This window comes from Oncorhynchus nerka, linkage group LG25 (genome assembly GCF_034236695.1).
Source record: "Oncorhynchus nerka isolate Pitt River linkage group LG25, Oner_Uvic_2.0, whole genome shotgun sequence".
Classification (NCBI taxonomy): domain Eukaryota; kingdom Metazoa; phylum Chordata; class Actinopteri; order Salmoniformes; family Salmonidae; genus Oncorhynchus; species Oncorhynchus nerka.
The window spans coordinates 40,953,157-40,967,151 of NC_088420.1; positions in this window are offsets into that span (position 1 = coordinate 40,953,157).

Here is a 13,995-nt window from a genome sequence, read left to right on the forward strand (position 1 = left end):
TAGTTTTCACGTACAAATTTGATATGTCTTAACTTATTTTAGGTTTCCCAAAAATAACATAGTCGCTGTGGTAAAAAGTTTATTTTGAGGTAGCCTGATTTCAGATTTGTCCATGTAAACAAGATTATGGAAATCGTTATTTTTGCAACGCATGTAATCTTCTAAATCAAACTATTATATTAATGTGACTATTCACAATGATCATATTATTATGGGTATACTGTGAGAGAAAAAATATGAATTTACCTCATTTGTTGAATATTATTAGTTAACAATTATATGCTTAACAATAGTAAGACATTTCCATTCTAACAATGCTGGGCTTCTGAGAAAGGATGGTTCCTCTCTCCGTTTTCTATATTATTGGGCTCTCAACAATCAGCTACGGTTGGTTGTTGACCAGCTCCATTATGGCAAAACTGTATCGATATTAAAGGTTGATTGTTTGAAGAAATTGAAAGTCTCCTCTCCCTTACTTGATTAGAATATTCACAACAATACTCAGTGCCGGTTGTGTTCCTATTGGTCAGTCAATCGGCTCGTAACACCAGCCTCACTACACGATAAAAGCTCAATATTTCTGAAAACTGGAAAAACTGTTTCCAAGCCTATGACCGCACGCAGTGGTATTTAATCGTCAAACCTAAACCGTCACACTGAGCAAGCCAAGATGTCTGACAATCGTTTACGACCTAAGAATTTGTCAACAACATATTGTCTGGGATATAAGGGCACAGGGCGAGACCCAGATGCAGACACTGGAGGCAGATGGTTCGAGTGTCTGATATTTATTATAATCCAAGGGGCAGGCAAGAGAATGGTTGTGGACAGGCAAAAGATCATAAACAAGGTCAGAGTTCAGGAGTGGCAGGCAGGCTCGAGATCAGGGCAGGCAGTATGGTCAGGCAGGAGGGTTCAGAGTCAAGGCAGGCAAAGGTCCAAACCGAGAGGACTAGCAAAAGAGAGATAAGAAAAAGCAGGAGCACGGAAACCAGCGCTGGTTGACTTGACAAGATGAACTGGCATCAGACAAACAGGGAACACTGGAATAAATACCCAGGGACTATTGGGGAAAATGGATGACACCTGGAAGTGGGTGGGGACAATCGAAGGCAGGTGAAACGGATCAGGACGTGACAGGGACGGCAAAATTGTGGCATAAGAAGGCTAAAATCATACAGTCTGTGTGGGCCTTTAAGAATCCTCCCTCTCTGAATCATATTTTACCTCACACTTCCTCAACGTGTCGCTTACTGTTCAGTCATTGGCATGGCAACATATATTTTTGGTTTTCTCATCTGTGGTGATAACAGGGTAGAAAGCATAGGCAAATACCGAGACGCCCAAATAAAACACATATTTGTGTTCTCATCAAAACAGCTGGAGGTAATGAAAGTGCACTTACACGCATTGAAAGACACTTACGTCTGAGGTTAACACATAATTACGAAGATTAAATCTAGAATCTGTATAAACTATCATGTAATGTTGAATATGTCTGAGAGAGAGAAAGAGTGTCCATTTGAGTTTCCCTCCAGTGAACAATGGCTGTCTCATTTCACTCTGTGGGGAGGCAACAGTGACCCACACTGCAAAGACAGTCCAGTCCTTAATGGGTGCGCTGGACCATTTGTGTCATATTTGCTTTTTTCGACTAATGTATTTTTAAGCACTTAGGCACACAGCGACTGGTATGCCAAATGTAGCACAGACCAAAACCAAAATGGTGCAGCACAATGGAATGCTCCAGTTGCTCAAACACCAAACCATTTCACCTGTGCTTACCTGTTTACCTTAGTCAAACTCAGGAAAAGGACCCAGGGACTTGCTCTAGAGTGAACATGGCCTTTGACTGAAGGTATCATATTTCTCTGAAAGGGGTCAATTTTGGAGTCTGGGATTAAGATATGGATCAAATTTCCTTTCTTGTACGAACCCTTAAGGAAGAATGAGAGACACGTTGGCAGACAGCCAGCCAGTCAATATAACTAGAGAGAGAGAGGAGAGGAGGGGGAGAGAGAGAAACAAAGACAGACAAAGAAGAAAGTCCTGAGCAATATGAGCATTCTCAAAATTTGTACCAAACGCCTAACAAATCCAACTTGGTTCTGTCTGTGTTCTGTGCTCTCCAGAAGACATACGTGTGAGTAGAACAGGAACACATGAGGTTAATTGGTGTGTGGCAGGCAAGCCTAATCCCAAAATTACAGACACAGAACCAGTAAGAGTTTCCTCTGCTCTCATGCATTTACTCAGTATGGCACACGTACACAGACACACACACAGCCAGACCCGTGGTCGGTTCTGCTTGTGGTGACGGCCTGGCTGACTAATGGCACTTCCTCAGCATTCCTCTCACACTACGTGCCTTTTTTTTGCCTGGTAGCAGCCCATTGAGAAAAATGTGGCTAGACGTGATCACAAGATTTCCATATATGTACAGACCGGTGAGAAAGCTGGTTCCACTAAACATTAAAGTATGAGTGCAAAGACTCTAGTGAAGATGAAATGTAAGTTAGTTGGACTAGTGGACTATACCTCTGTCACACTGTCAGTAGTGGATAGACAGTTGATATTACCCGTAGTGGTGAATGAAACAGGCTGCTCATTACCAGGATATTCATTAAACATGTATCAGTTAATGAATTGTTGGGAATAAGGAAGGATGATATAGCCAAGCCTCAATGGGCTCAACTCTTGAAGATACCATGAAGAGCTCTGATTCTGTGATGTCTAAAAACCATGAAACCTATAACTGTCAAACATTGTGCTGTCCTTATCATCTGATCGATCTGTCTTTTATCTTTCTGGTAAAGATGTGAGCTCTAAGGACATTAGTGAAGAAATGGAACCATGGTGGTTGCAGTGGTGCAGTTTCCTGTGGGGTTTGGTTAACATTTCTCTGCAACCACCTAACACACCCTGAGCCTGAATGGTGTGTGTGTGTGTGTGTGTGTGTGTGTGTGTGTGTGTGTGTGTGTGTGTGTGTGTGTGTGTGTGTGTGTGTGTGTGTGTGTGTGCCTCTGTGTGTGTGTGTACCTCTGTGTGTGTGTGTGTACCTCTGTGTGTGTTAAGAGAATCGGACGGGTCAGCCCTACCTCACCCCTGCTCAGTTGACGCAGCAGCGTCAGAGCCTGAATGAACCAGCCAGTCTCGGCTGGGCCAGGCATCATGGGAGCATGACTGGGCTGCTTCAAAAGGACTGGCTTTGCTCTACAATAACAGAGAGAGCGAGGGGCTTGGTTGGTGTTCGGGTGACGAGATGGTTCAGGCAGCCAGGTGTTTGGATAGTGACGGTGTGAGTGTCTACTGTATGGCCAGCAGGAATTCCCATGTTTCATTCACCTCTGGGTCATACAAGATTTAGTCAGAGGATAACAAAGAGAACCTCATTCTATTACACCCCTATTTGATGTATATACAGTACAAGTCAAATGTTTGGACACACCTACTCATTCCAGGGTTTTTCTTTATTTTTGAAAACTATTTCTACATTGTAGAATAATAGTGAAGACATCAAAACTATGAAATAACACATGGAATCATGCAGTATCCAAAAAAGTGGTAAACAAATACAAATATATGTTATATTTTTCAAAGTAGCCCCCCCTTTTTGCCTTGATGACAGCTTTGCACACTCTTGGCATTCTCTCAACCACCTTCATGAGGTAGTCACCTGGAATGCTTTTCTAACAGTCTTGGGCACTTGTTGGCTGCTTTTTATTCGCTCTGTGTCCCAAACCATCTCAATTGTGTTGAGGTCGGGTGTTTGTGGAGGCCAGGTCATCTGAAGCAGCACTCCATCACGCTCCTTCTTGGTCAAATAGCCCGTACACAGCCTGGAGGTGTGTTTTGGATCATTGTCTTGTTGAATGAGTATGTGTCCAAACTTTGACTGGTACTGCAGGTGAACCAATCTGATCAATATTTGGGCACAATGTGCGTTCGTCAGTGTCACATGCAGTCATACTCACAACTAGGGTTAAGTGGAATCTCCACAGAATTTTTGTAGTTGAAATGGGGTTTCCCTTACAGTAAGTCATGACCTGAAAGCACACAGGTGCAGTAATATATATAGCGCAATATATATAGCGCAAAAAAGAAATGACAAAGAAGGTACACACAAATATAGAAAGATCAGAAGAAAGTAGAGGGAAAGAGTTGTAATGTTTTTTTCAGCGTACAGTTTCAGTACATCCCCGTTAGAATGAGTGATTCCGTAGTATGAAGGGGACGAGGGGAGGGCAGAGGAAATCCTGCCGACAATGGCTAAATAAACTTGAGCGTGAGACATTGTGGATGGGAATGGGCCTTTTACCAAGTCTGGTGATCATTCACAGAGCCTGCTCACCCAGAGAAGTGTGTGTGTGTGTGTGTGTGTGTGTGTGTGTGTGTGTGTGTGTGTGTGTGTGGACGTGTTTCACTATAACAAACAAAAATTTGACCAACTGGGCAAATGTTTTTATCCCCACAAGGTCAAATTCTATTTCTAGGGATTATATGGTTAAGGCTAGTCTTAGATTTAGGATTATGAACTAGAGTTAGGGTTAGGTTTTAGGGAAAATAGGATTTTGAATGGGACTGAATTGTGTGTCCCCACAAGGTTAGTACAAGACTGTGTGTGTGTGTGTGTGTGACAGAGCAAGCTGGCCATGAGATGTCTAAGCAAACAATATTTACAAAATATAAAGTACCAGTCAAAGGTTAGGACACACCTACTCATTGAAGGGTTTTTCTTTATTTTTACAATTTTCTACATTGTATAATAATAATTAATACATCAAAACTATTCAATAACACTAATGGAATCATGTAGTTACCAAAAAAATGTTAAACAAATCAAAATAGATTTCATGTTTGAGATTCTTCAAAGTAGCTACCCTTTGCATTGATGACAGCTTTGCACACTCACTTCACCCCATTCACAGCGTGTTTGCACACACGCTTGGTGTATGGAGCGATTTCAGTGCCAACAAAAACTTTATTTGAATTTTATAATTTTGAAATGTATTAGGATATTAAATGTAATATTTTTGAATGGTTAATGCACAAATTGAATCATTGAATTAATAAATTGAACATTTATATAATGATTTGAAACTAAATTTAAATGAAAAAGAAAGGAGGACCAAGGCACTCTTCATATAATTAATTAAAATACCTTTTTTAGTATGGCATGTTCAATAGAAACAACGTTGTGTTTTTTAAACCAATGCATTTCGGCTGCATGGCCTTCGTCAGGGAGTACAAAAAAAAGGGAATACAATGTCCTCATTGAACAGCTTTTCCAATTAGCCCTAATTGAGTGGTTACAAAATTAATGTTAATTTCAATGTAATTCAATATTCAATATTTATAAATTCACTTTGAATATGGTATATAAGTTCCTAGTCCATCATTGAAAATAAGAATTTGTTCTTAACTGACTTGCCTAGTTAAATAACGGTAAAAAAAAAAAATATATATATATATATACAGTGGGGCAAAAAAGTATTTAGTCAGCCACCAATTGTGCAAGTTCTCCCACTTAAAAAGATGAGAGAGGCCTGTAATTTTCATCATAGGTACACTTCAACTATGACAGACAAGATGAAAAAAAAAGAAAGAAAATCACATTGTAGGATTTTGAATGAATTTATTTGCAAATTATGGTGAAAAATAAGTATTTGGTCACCTACAAACAAGCAAGATTTCTGGCTCTCACAGAGGAGCCTCTTCTTTAAGACCAAAGAGCTGTCAAAGGACACCAGAAACAAAATTGTAGACCTGCACCAGGCTGGGAAGACTGAATCTGCAATAGGTAAGCAGCTTGGTTTGAAGAAATCAACTGTGGGAGCAATTATTAGGAAATGGAAGACATACAAGACCACTGATAATCTCCCTCGATCTGGGGCTCCACGCAAGATCTCACCCCGTGGGGTCAAAATGATCACAAGAACGGTGAGCAAAAATCCCAGAACCACACGGGGCGACCTAGTGAATGACCTGCAGAGAGCTGGGACCAAAGTAACAAAGCCTACCATCAGTAACACACTACGCTGCCAGGGACTCAAATCCTGCAGTGCCAGACGTGTCCCCCTGCTTAAGCCAGTACATGTCCAGGCCCATCTGAAGTTTGCTAGAGAGCATTTGGATGATCCAGAAGAAGATTGGGAGAATGTCATATGGTCAGATGAAACCAAAATAGAACTTCTTGGTAAAAACTCCACTCGTCGTGACAAAGAATGCTGAGTTGCATCCAAAAACATCATGCTTTGGGGCTGTTTTTCTGCAAAGGGACCAGGACGACTGATCCTTGTAAAGGAAAGAATGAATGGGGCCGCGTATCGTGAGATTTTGAGTGAAAACCTCATTCCATCAGCAAGGGCATTGAAGATGAAACGTGGCTGGGTCTTTCAGCATGACAATGATCCCAAACACACCGCCCGGGCAGCGAAGGAGTGGCTTCGTAAGAAGCATTTCAAGGTCCTGGAGTGGCCTAGCCAGTCTCCAGATCTCAACCCCTTAGAAAATCTTTGGAGGGAGTTGAAAGTTTGTGTTGCCCAGCAACAGCCCCAAAACATCACTGCTCTAGAGGAGATATGCATGGAGGAATGGGCCAAAATACCAGCAACAGTGTGTGAAAACCTTGTGAAGACTTACAGAAAACGTTTGACCTCTGTCATTGCCAACAAAGGATATATAACAAAGTATTGAGATAAACTTCTGTTATTGACCAAATACTTATTTTCCACCATAATTTGCAAATAAATTCATTAAAAATCCTACAATGTGATTTTCTGGATTTTTTTTTCCTCATCTTGTCTGTCATAGTTGAAGTGTACCTATGATGAAAATTACAGGCCTCTCTCAACTTTTTAAGTGAGAGAACTTGCACAATTGGTGGCTGACTAAATACTTTTTTGCCCCAGTGCGTGTGTGTATATATATATATTGCATTCATTGTCGGTGTATCAAGTTTATAACCCTTATTTTCAAGTTAATCAAAGTTTCATATATTCAACTTCTCAGATGCTTTCAGATTCAGTGCTCTAAATTCAGATTCCAAACCAGAGACAACATTCCGGTACTTTGCCAGGCAGGAAAGATAGAGTAGAACAAATAGAACCAAACGCTCTCTGTGGTAAACAGAAGCTTCTGGCGGTTTCTGAAGCCAATGTGGCATGTTTAATTTATTTTCTTGACATGATTTTGGCTCTAGTGTTTGTACCACTTTGGCTATAAACTATTATGACCCCATTCCTGAAAGCCAAGACTCTCTGGAGCATGGATGATCACAGGCCGCATTAGAAGGGAGTGTCACAAAAGCCGCAATTTGGCCCCCATGAGAATAGTTGAATAGCCCTGTCATAGAGTCCTTCAAAGGATAGTCTTTCCGCTATCTATTTAATCTTTCTCAAGTGACTGACTGGGTACGAACCAGGTCTCCTGCATGTCACAAGACTGTGTTAGCTCACTTAGATAAGGCCCAAAGGGATTAGTTCAGGAAGCGAACACACGTCTTCAAGTCTCTTGCAAGATTCATCAAACCACCTCGGTTACATTTCACCCCTCTTTGACCTCATACTCAGAGATCACGGCACCAATATAACTTCCTGGGTTCAAAATCAGGCCTACTGCACAACAACAACACTTTCTGTGGCACGCAGAAGGACCTGTGCACCCTATTTAATGAGTACAACAGAGGTGGTTATCCATCCATGTGATAAATAGCCTCGTATTTACCAGACTGATTACCGCATGTAGCGGCAGGCTATGTGATGAGCAACTTGGCAGAGAGATGAAGACGTGTAAGTTTGACTGATGGGGTTCTAACCCAGGTCTCCTGTGCACCAGACAATGCAACTTGTCAGGTCTCAGACAAGTTACTCATCACACGAGTGTGGTCACTTGACCTCGTCCTTAAAGATACCCACTGAAGTCACAGGGCCAATGCCTAGGCTTTACCCTAACTGAACTAAACTAATGGACAGGAATAATTCTACTGCTATTTTGCTCACATCTACGATACTTGTAGTTAAATATTTATACAATACATATCTTCGTAATTTCCTCAAATGCTGGATTTTCACTTACAGCTGCCAATCCACCATTTATTCTGATCTTAACTCCAACCCTCTGATATCCATAAATTAACCCATCTTTCGCAGTATAATGCCATTTTGCTATTTCCTTTTGTAATACATCCTTACATTTTACTGTGATGTCTTACGAGGATCCAGACCCTCCCTATTTGTAGCATTTCAACTAATATTGCCCTAAAAATAAATACTTTATGCAAGAGTATAATGATATTTACCATTGACTAATTGTGTTTCTTCAGATCCCCTAAGAATACAGTTTGCAGGTCCATCTGAACCCTGATTATATGACATTCCTGGACCTGACTCCAAAAGCAAGCCACTAATGGACCAAACCAGAAAATAAGTTATATTGAATCTGCAGATTCTGCACAAGGCTGACTGTTCAATTCCCCATATATTGAGCATTATTTTTGTGGCAAATATTTTACATAATAGCTTAAATGGAAACAAACTGATTGATGTGTTAATTGTTGTTTTATATTTCAATTAATATTCAGTTCAGTTCATAGACACGATGCCAAGATATTGAGACATCAAAAGGTGTTCCCAACTGACTTGAATTTTATACGATATGTTATTGCTGTCAAACCTTTTTAACTTTAAATGTGCACTATGCAGAAAACACTCTGCTATTTCCTGGTTGCTAAAATTAGAATAGTTTGCCTAATTTCATTTTATTTGGGCTCCCGAGTGGCATCACTGTAAATAAGAATTTGTTCTTAACTGACTTACCTAGTTGAATAAAGTGTCACACCTTGATCTGTTTCACCTGTCCTTGTTATTGTCTCCACCCCCTCCAGGTGTTGCTTGTTTTCCCCAGTGTATTTATCCCTGTGTTTCCTGTGTCTCTGTGCCAGTTCGTCTTGTATGTCCAAGCCTACCAGTGGTTTTCCCGTTTTCCTGCTTTTCCTTTTCTCCATTTGCTAGTCCTCCAGGGTTTTGACCTTGTTTTCTGGACTCTATGCCCGCCTGCCTGACCATTCTGCCTGCCCTGACCTCGAGCCTGCCTGCCCTTTGGTACCTCCTAAACTCTGAACTGGTTTTGACCTTTTGCCTGTCCATGACCATTCTCTTGCCTACTCCCTTTGGATTTCTTAAAAATCTTAAACTCCAACCATCTGCCTCCTGTGTCTGCATCTGGGCCTCGCCTTCTGTCATGATATAAAAGTTAAATAAAACATTTGGACAAAGCAAGTAAAGCGTAGAGAATCATTGCACTCTCTAAACCGCTGTTACAATATTTTTGGTTATGGATGTCACTATTGCCGTCGTCGTGGAAATGACCAGACCAAGGTGCAGCATGGTGAGCGTACATTTCTTTTTATTCTATCCCCGGACTGGGGACCCTCGCTGCAGGCCCCGGACTGAGGACACTCGCTGCAGGCCCCGGACCGCGGATCAATACTGGAGGCTTCGTGCCATGGATCCTCACTGCAGGCTCCGGGCCATGAATCATCACTGCAGGCTTCGTGCCATGAATCATCACTGGAGGCTTTGTGCCATGGATCATCACTGGAGGCTTCGGGCCATGGATCATCACTGGAGGCTTCGCTCTTGGAGTAGGCACCGGATACACTGGGCCGTGAAGGTGCACTGGAGGTCTCGAGCGTAGAGCCTGCATAACCCGTCCTGGCTGGATGGTTACCTTCGCCCGGAAAATGCGGGGCGCTGGCACAGGACACACTGGGCTGTGCAGACGCACCAGAGACACAGTGCGCAGAGCCGGCGCAGGATATCCTGGGCCGAAGAGATGCACTGGAGGCCAGGTGCGCTGAGCCGGCACCATCCGTCCTGGCTGGATGCTTACTTTAGCCAGTCCAATGCGGGGAGCTGGAATGTAGCGCACCGGGCTGTGAACGCGCAGTGGAGACACCGTGCACTCCAGCGCATAACACGACGCCTGACCAGTACCACGCTCCCTACGGTAAGCACGAGGAGTTGGCTCAGGTCTCCAACCTGACTCAGCCAATCTCCTCGTGTGCCTCCCCCAAAAAGTGTTTTGGGGCTGCCTCTCGTGCCTGCTCCACTGTGCCAACTCCTCGTATTGTCGCCGCTCTGCTTTCGCCGCCTCTATCTCCTCTCTTGGACGCCGATACTCTCCAGCCTTTGCCCAGGGTCACTTGCCTTTCAAGATCTCCTCCCATGTCCATTTCTCCAGAAAACGCTGCTCCTCCCGGCCACGCCGCTTGGTCCGTTTGTGGTGGGTAGTTCAGTCACGATCGCCGTCATAGTGGAAATGATCAGCCCAAGGTGCAGGGTGGTGAGTGTAAATTTCTCTTTATTTATAAATATCGCCAACAAAACAAAGAATGAGGACACGACTGTGAAGCTTACTTCGGCTATACAGGCCACTAACAAAGACAACTACCCACAACTAAGGTGGAAAAACAGGCTACCTAAGTATGATTCCCAATGAGAGACAATTATAGACAGCTGTCCCTGATTGAGAACCATACCCGGCCAAAACATAGAAACAGAAAACATAGAAATAAAGAAACTAGAATGCCCACCCTAGTCACACCCAATGGAAAATATATGTTCAGCTGTTTGAAGCTGGTGTACAAAGTCTAAAGTAAAAGATGCAAAAACAAAAATTAACAACGGGAAGCATAGAAATGGCGAACATAGAACAGATCTTCCGCTTCTTAGACTTGCTTTCAATGAGAATGAGAGATCTATAACGTGAATTTGGTCAGGTCACCCAAAAAGTTACATATTGCTGCTTTAAGTGAAACATTTTTTGATTTATACTAGACATTTTAAGTCATGATTTTTCGTGTGGCAGACAAAGAAATTAAAGCTTTAGTCTAATTGCCTCCAATTTTCTGGCAGAGCCACAATGAGTTGGTTGTCATTTTGTAGTGAGCATACACTGTTGCTTGTGTGGCAACTTTACTGTTCTTGTTTACAATGTCCTTTATTAATATTAGACCGTTCTTGTAAAAAAAATCCCCCCAAATTTTGTATTTAGCAATATATTGGAGTTTACCCATATTATTTGGTGAAATATTATATTTGTCCTTTTCTGGAGGATGAAATAAATTAATTTTAAAAGGATTTGAATAGGAATACATTGTCAATCCACTGAAAATGTACTGTTTAATCCTCAAACAAGCAAATAGCCTACTCTTAATTATGCATTAGGGGGCGCTATAAAAAAATTTGGATGAAAAATGGTCCCGTTTTAAACAAGATATTTTGTCACGAAAAGATGCTCGACTATGCATATAATTGACAGCTTTGGAAAGAAAACACTCGGACGTTTCCAAAAATGCAAAGATATTGTCTGTGAGTGCCACAGAACTGATGTTACAGGCGAAACCCAGATAAAAATCGAACCAGGAAGTGCCACATTTTTTGAAACCGCCTCATGCCAATGACTCCTTATATGGCTGTGAATGAGCTACGAATGAATGAGCTACGTTTTCCAAGTATTCCCCAAGGTGTCTACAGCATTGTGACGACTTTTTACGCATTTCCATTGAAGAATAGCCGTAAGGGACCATATATAGCAAGTTGTCACATGGTGTCTCCCGCAGAAAATCTTGCGTAAAATACTGAGGTAGCCATTTTTCCAATCGCTTCTTATGAGAAACCAATTGCCTCGTCGGATATATTATCGAATATATATGTTAAAAATACCTTGAGGATGGATTCTAAACAACGTTTGCCGTGTTTCTGTCGATATTATGGAGTTAATTTGGAAAAAAGTTTGGCGTTGTAATGGTAGCATTTTCCGGTCGATTTCCCAGCCAAGCATGATGAACAAATGGGAGCTATTTCGCTACAAAAATAATATTTTTGGAAAAAATGAACATTTGCTATCTAACTGGGAGTCTCCTGAGTGAAAGCATCCGAAGTTCTTCAAAGGTAAATGATTTAATTTGTTTGCTTTTCTTATTTTTGTGAAAATGTTGCCTGCTGCCAGCAGAGCCTAGCATAGCATTATGCCATGATAAACTTACACAAATGCTTGTCTAGCGTTGGCTGTAACGCATATTTTGAAAATCTGAGATTACAGTGTTGTTAACAAAAGGCTAAGCTTGTGTTTGAATATATTTATTTCATTTCATTTGCGATTTTCATGAATAGGAAAAGTTACTAGGGGTATTTATGTCCGTTGCGTTATGCTAATTAGTTTGAGGCTATGATTACGATCCCGGATCCGGGATTGCTCGTCGCAAGAGGTTAAATTTAGGATGGGCCTCTCTTAGTAGCTTAAAAAAAAAAATGGATTTAGGTACAATGAAGGCTTTAAGAGAGAGGTTAATGCCTTAATACTAATGTTTAATAATTACATTTTTACATTTAAGTCATTTAGCAGACGCTCTTATCCAGAGCGACTTACAAATTGGTGCGTTCACCTTAAGACATCCAGTGGAACAGCCACTTTACAATAGTGCATCTAAATCTAGTAAGGGGGGGGGGGGTGAGAAGGATTACTTTATCCTATCCTAGGTATTCCTGAAAGAGGTGGGGTTTCAGGTGTCTCCGGAAGGTGGTGATTGACTCCGCTGTCCTGGCGTCGTGAGGGAGTTTGTTCCACCATTGGGGGGCCAGAGCAGCGAACAGTTTTGACTGTTAGTTCCATGCAGTTAATTCACCAGTTAGTTCCATGCAGCTAATTCCCCAGTTAGTTCCATGCAGTTAATTCCCCAGTTAGTTCCATGCAGTTAATTCACCAGTTAGTTCCATGCAGTTAATTCACCAGTTAGTTCCATGCAGTTAATTCACCAGTTAGTTCCATGCAGTTAATTCACCAGTTAGTTCCATACAGTTAATTCACCAGTTAGTTCCATGCTGTTAGTTCCATGCAGTTAATTCCCCAGTTAGTTCCATGCAGCTAATTCCCCAGTTAGTTCCATGCAGCTAATTCCCCAGTTAGTTCCATGCAGCTAATTCACCAGTTAGTTCCATGCAGTTAATTCACCAGTTAGTTCCATGCAGTTAATTCACCAGTTAGTTCCATGCATCTTAAGCATGATGTTTACAGTAGCTTAACTTATGAGGTACATCCTTGTGAGATAATAAAATAAAAAGATGTTTGGGGCATCTGTTATTTACCTCCTTGGCATCCATCTTTGGGAGTTGGCCCATGTTTTTGATAAAATAATTTTAATGTTGAAAGATAATGATTAAATAATTCCACTCCGAAACCTTATAATTGTATGAAATTGATTAGAATTATTAAATTATAATTTGATGATGTGTGTAGTTTTAGTCAGAATTCGGTTAAACAATGTATCTGTATTAGTGGAAAAACAGACCGTCTGAGCAAGGCGTAGCTTAGGATGTGAACATGTATGCGTGTGTCGAAGAAAAAAAACGAGAACAGTTAAACTGTGTTTGGACCAACCTGGCTAGGCCTCTGAGGAACCTATGAGAGCACAGGGAGTACTTCTCAAGGTTTCCCTCATCTCGGGGGAATGGAACTGTCGGCTGGGTAGTGATACACAGTGGTGAGAACTACGGAGAAGAATAAAACTCACCTACTGTTTGTGTGGGAGTATGTGCGTAGGATACCTACTGTTTGTGTGGGAGTATGTGCGTAGGATACCTACTGTTTGTGTGGGAGTATGTGCGCGTAGGATACCTACTGTTTGTGTGGGAGTATGTGCGTAGGATACCTACTGTTTGTGTGGGAGTATGTGCGCGTAGGATACCTACTGTTTGTGTGGGAGTATGTGCGCGTAGGATACCTACTCTTTGTGTGGAAGTATGTGCGTAGGATACCTACTGTTTGTGTGGAAGTATGTGCGCGTAGGATACCTACTGTTTGTGTGGAAGTATGTGCGTAGGATACCTACTGTTTGTGTGGAAGTATGTGCGTAGGATACCTACTGTTTGTGTGGAAGTATGTGTGTAGGATACCTACTGTTTGTGTGGAAGTATGTGCGTAGGATACCTACTG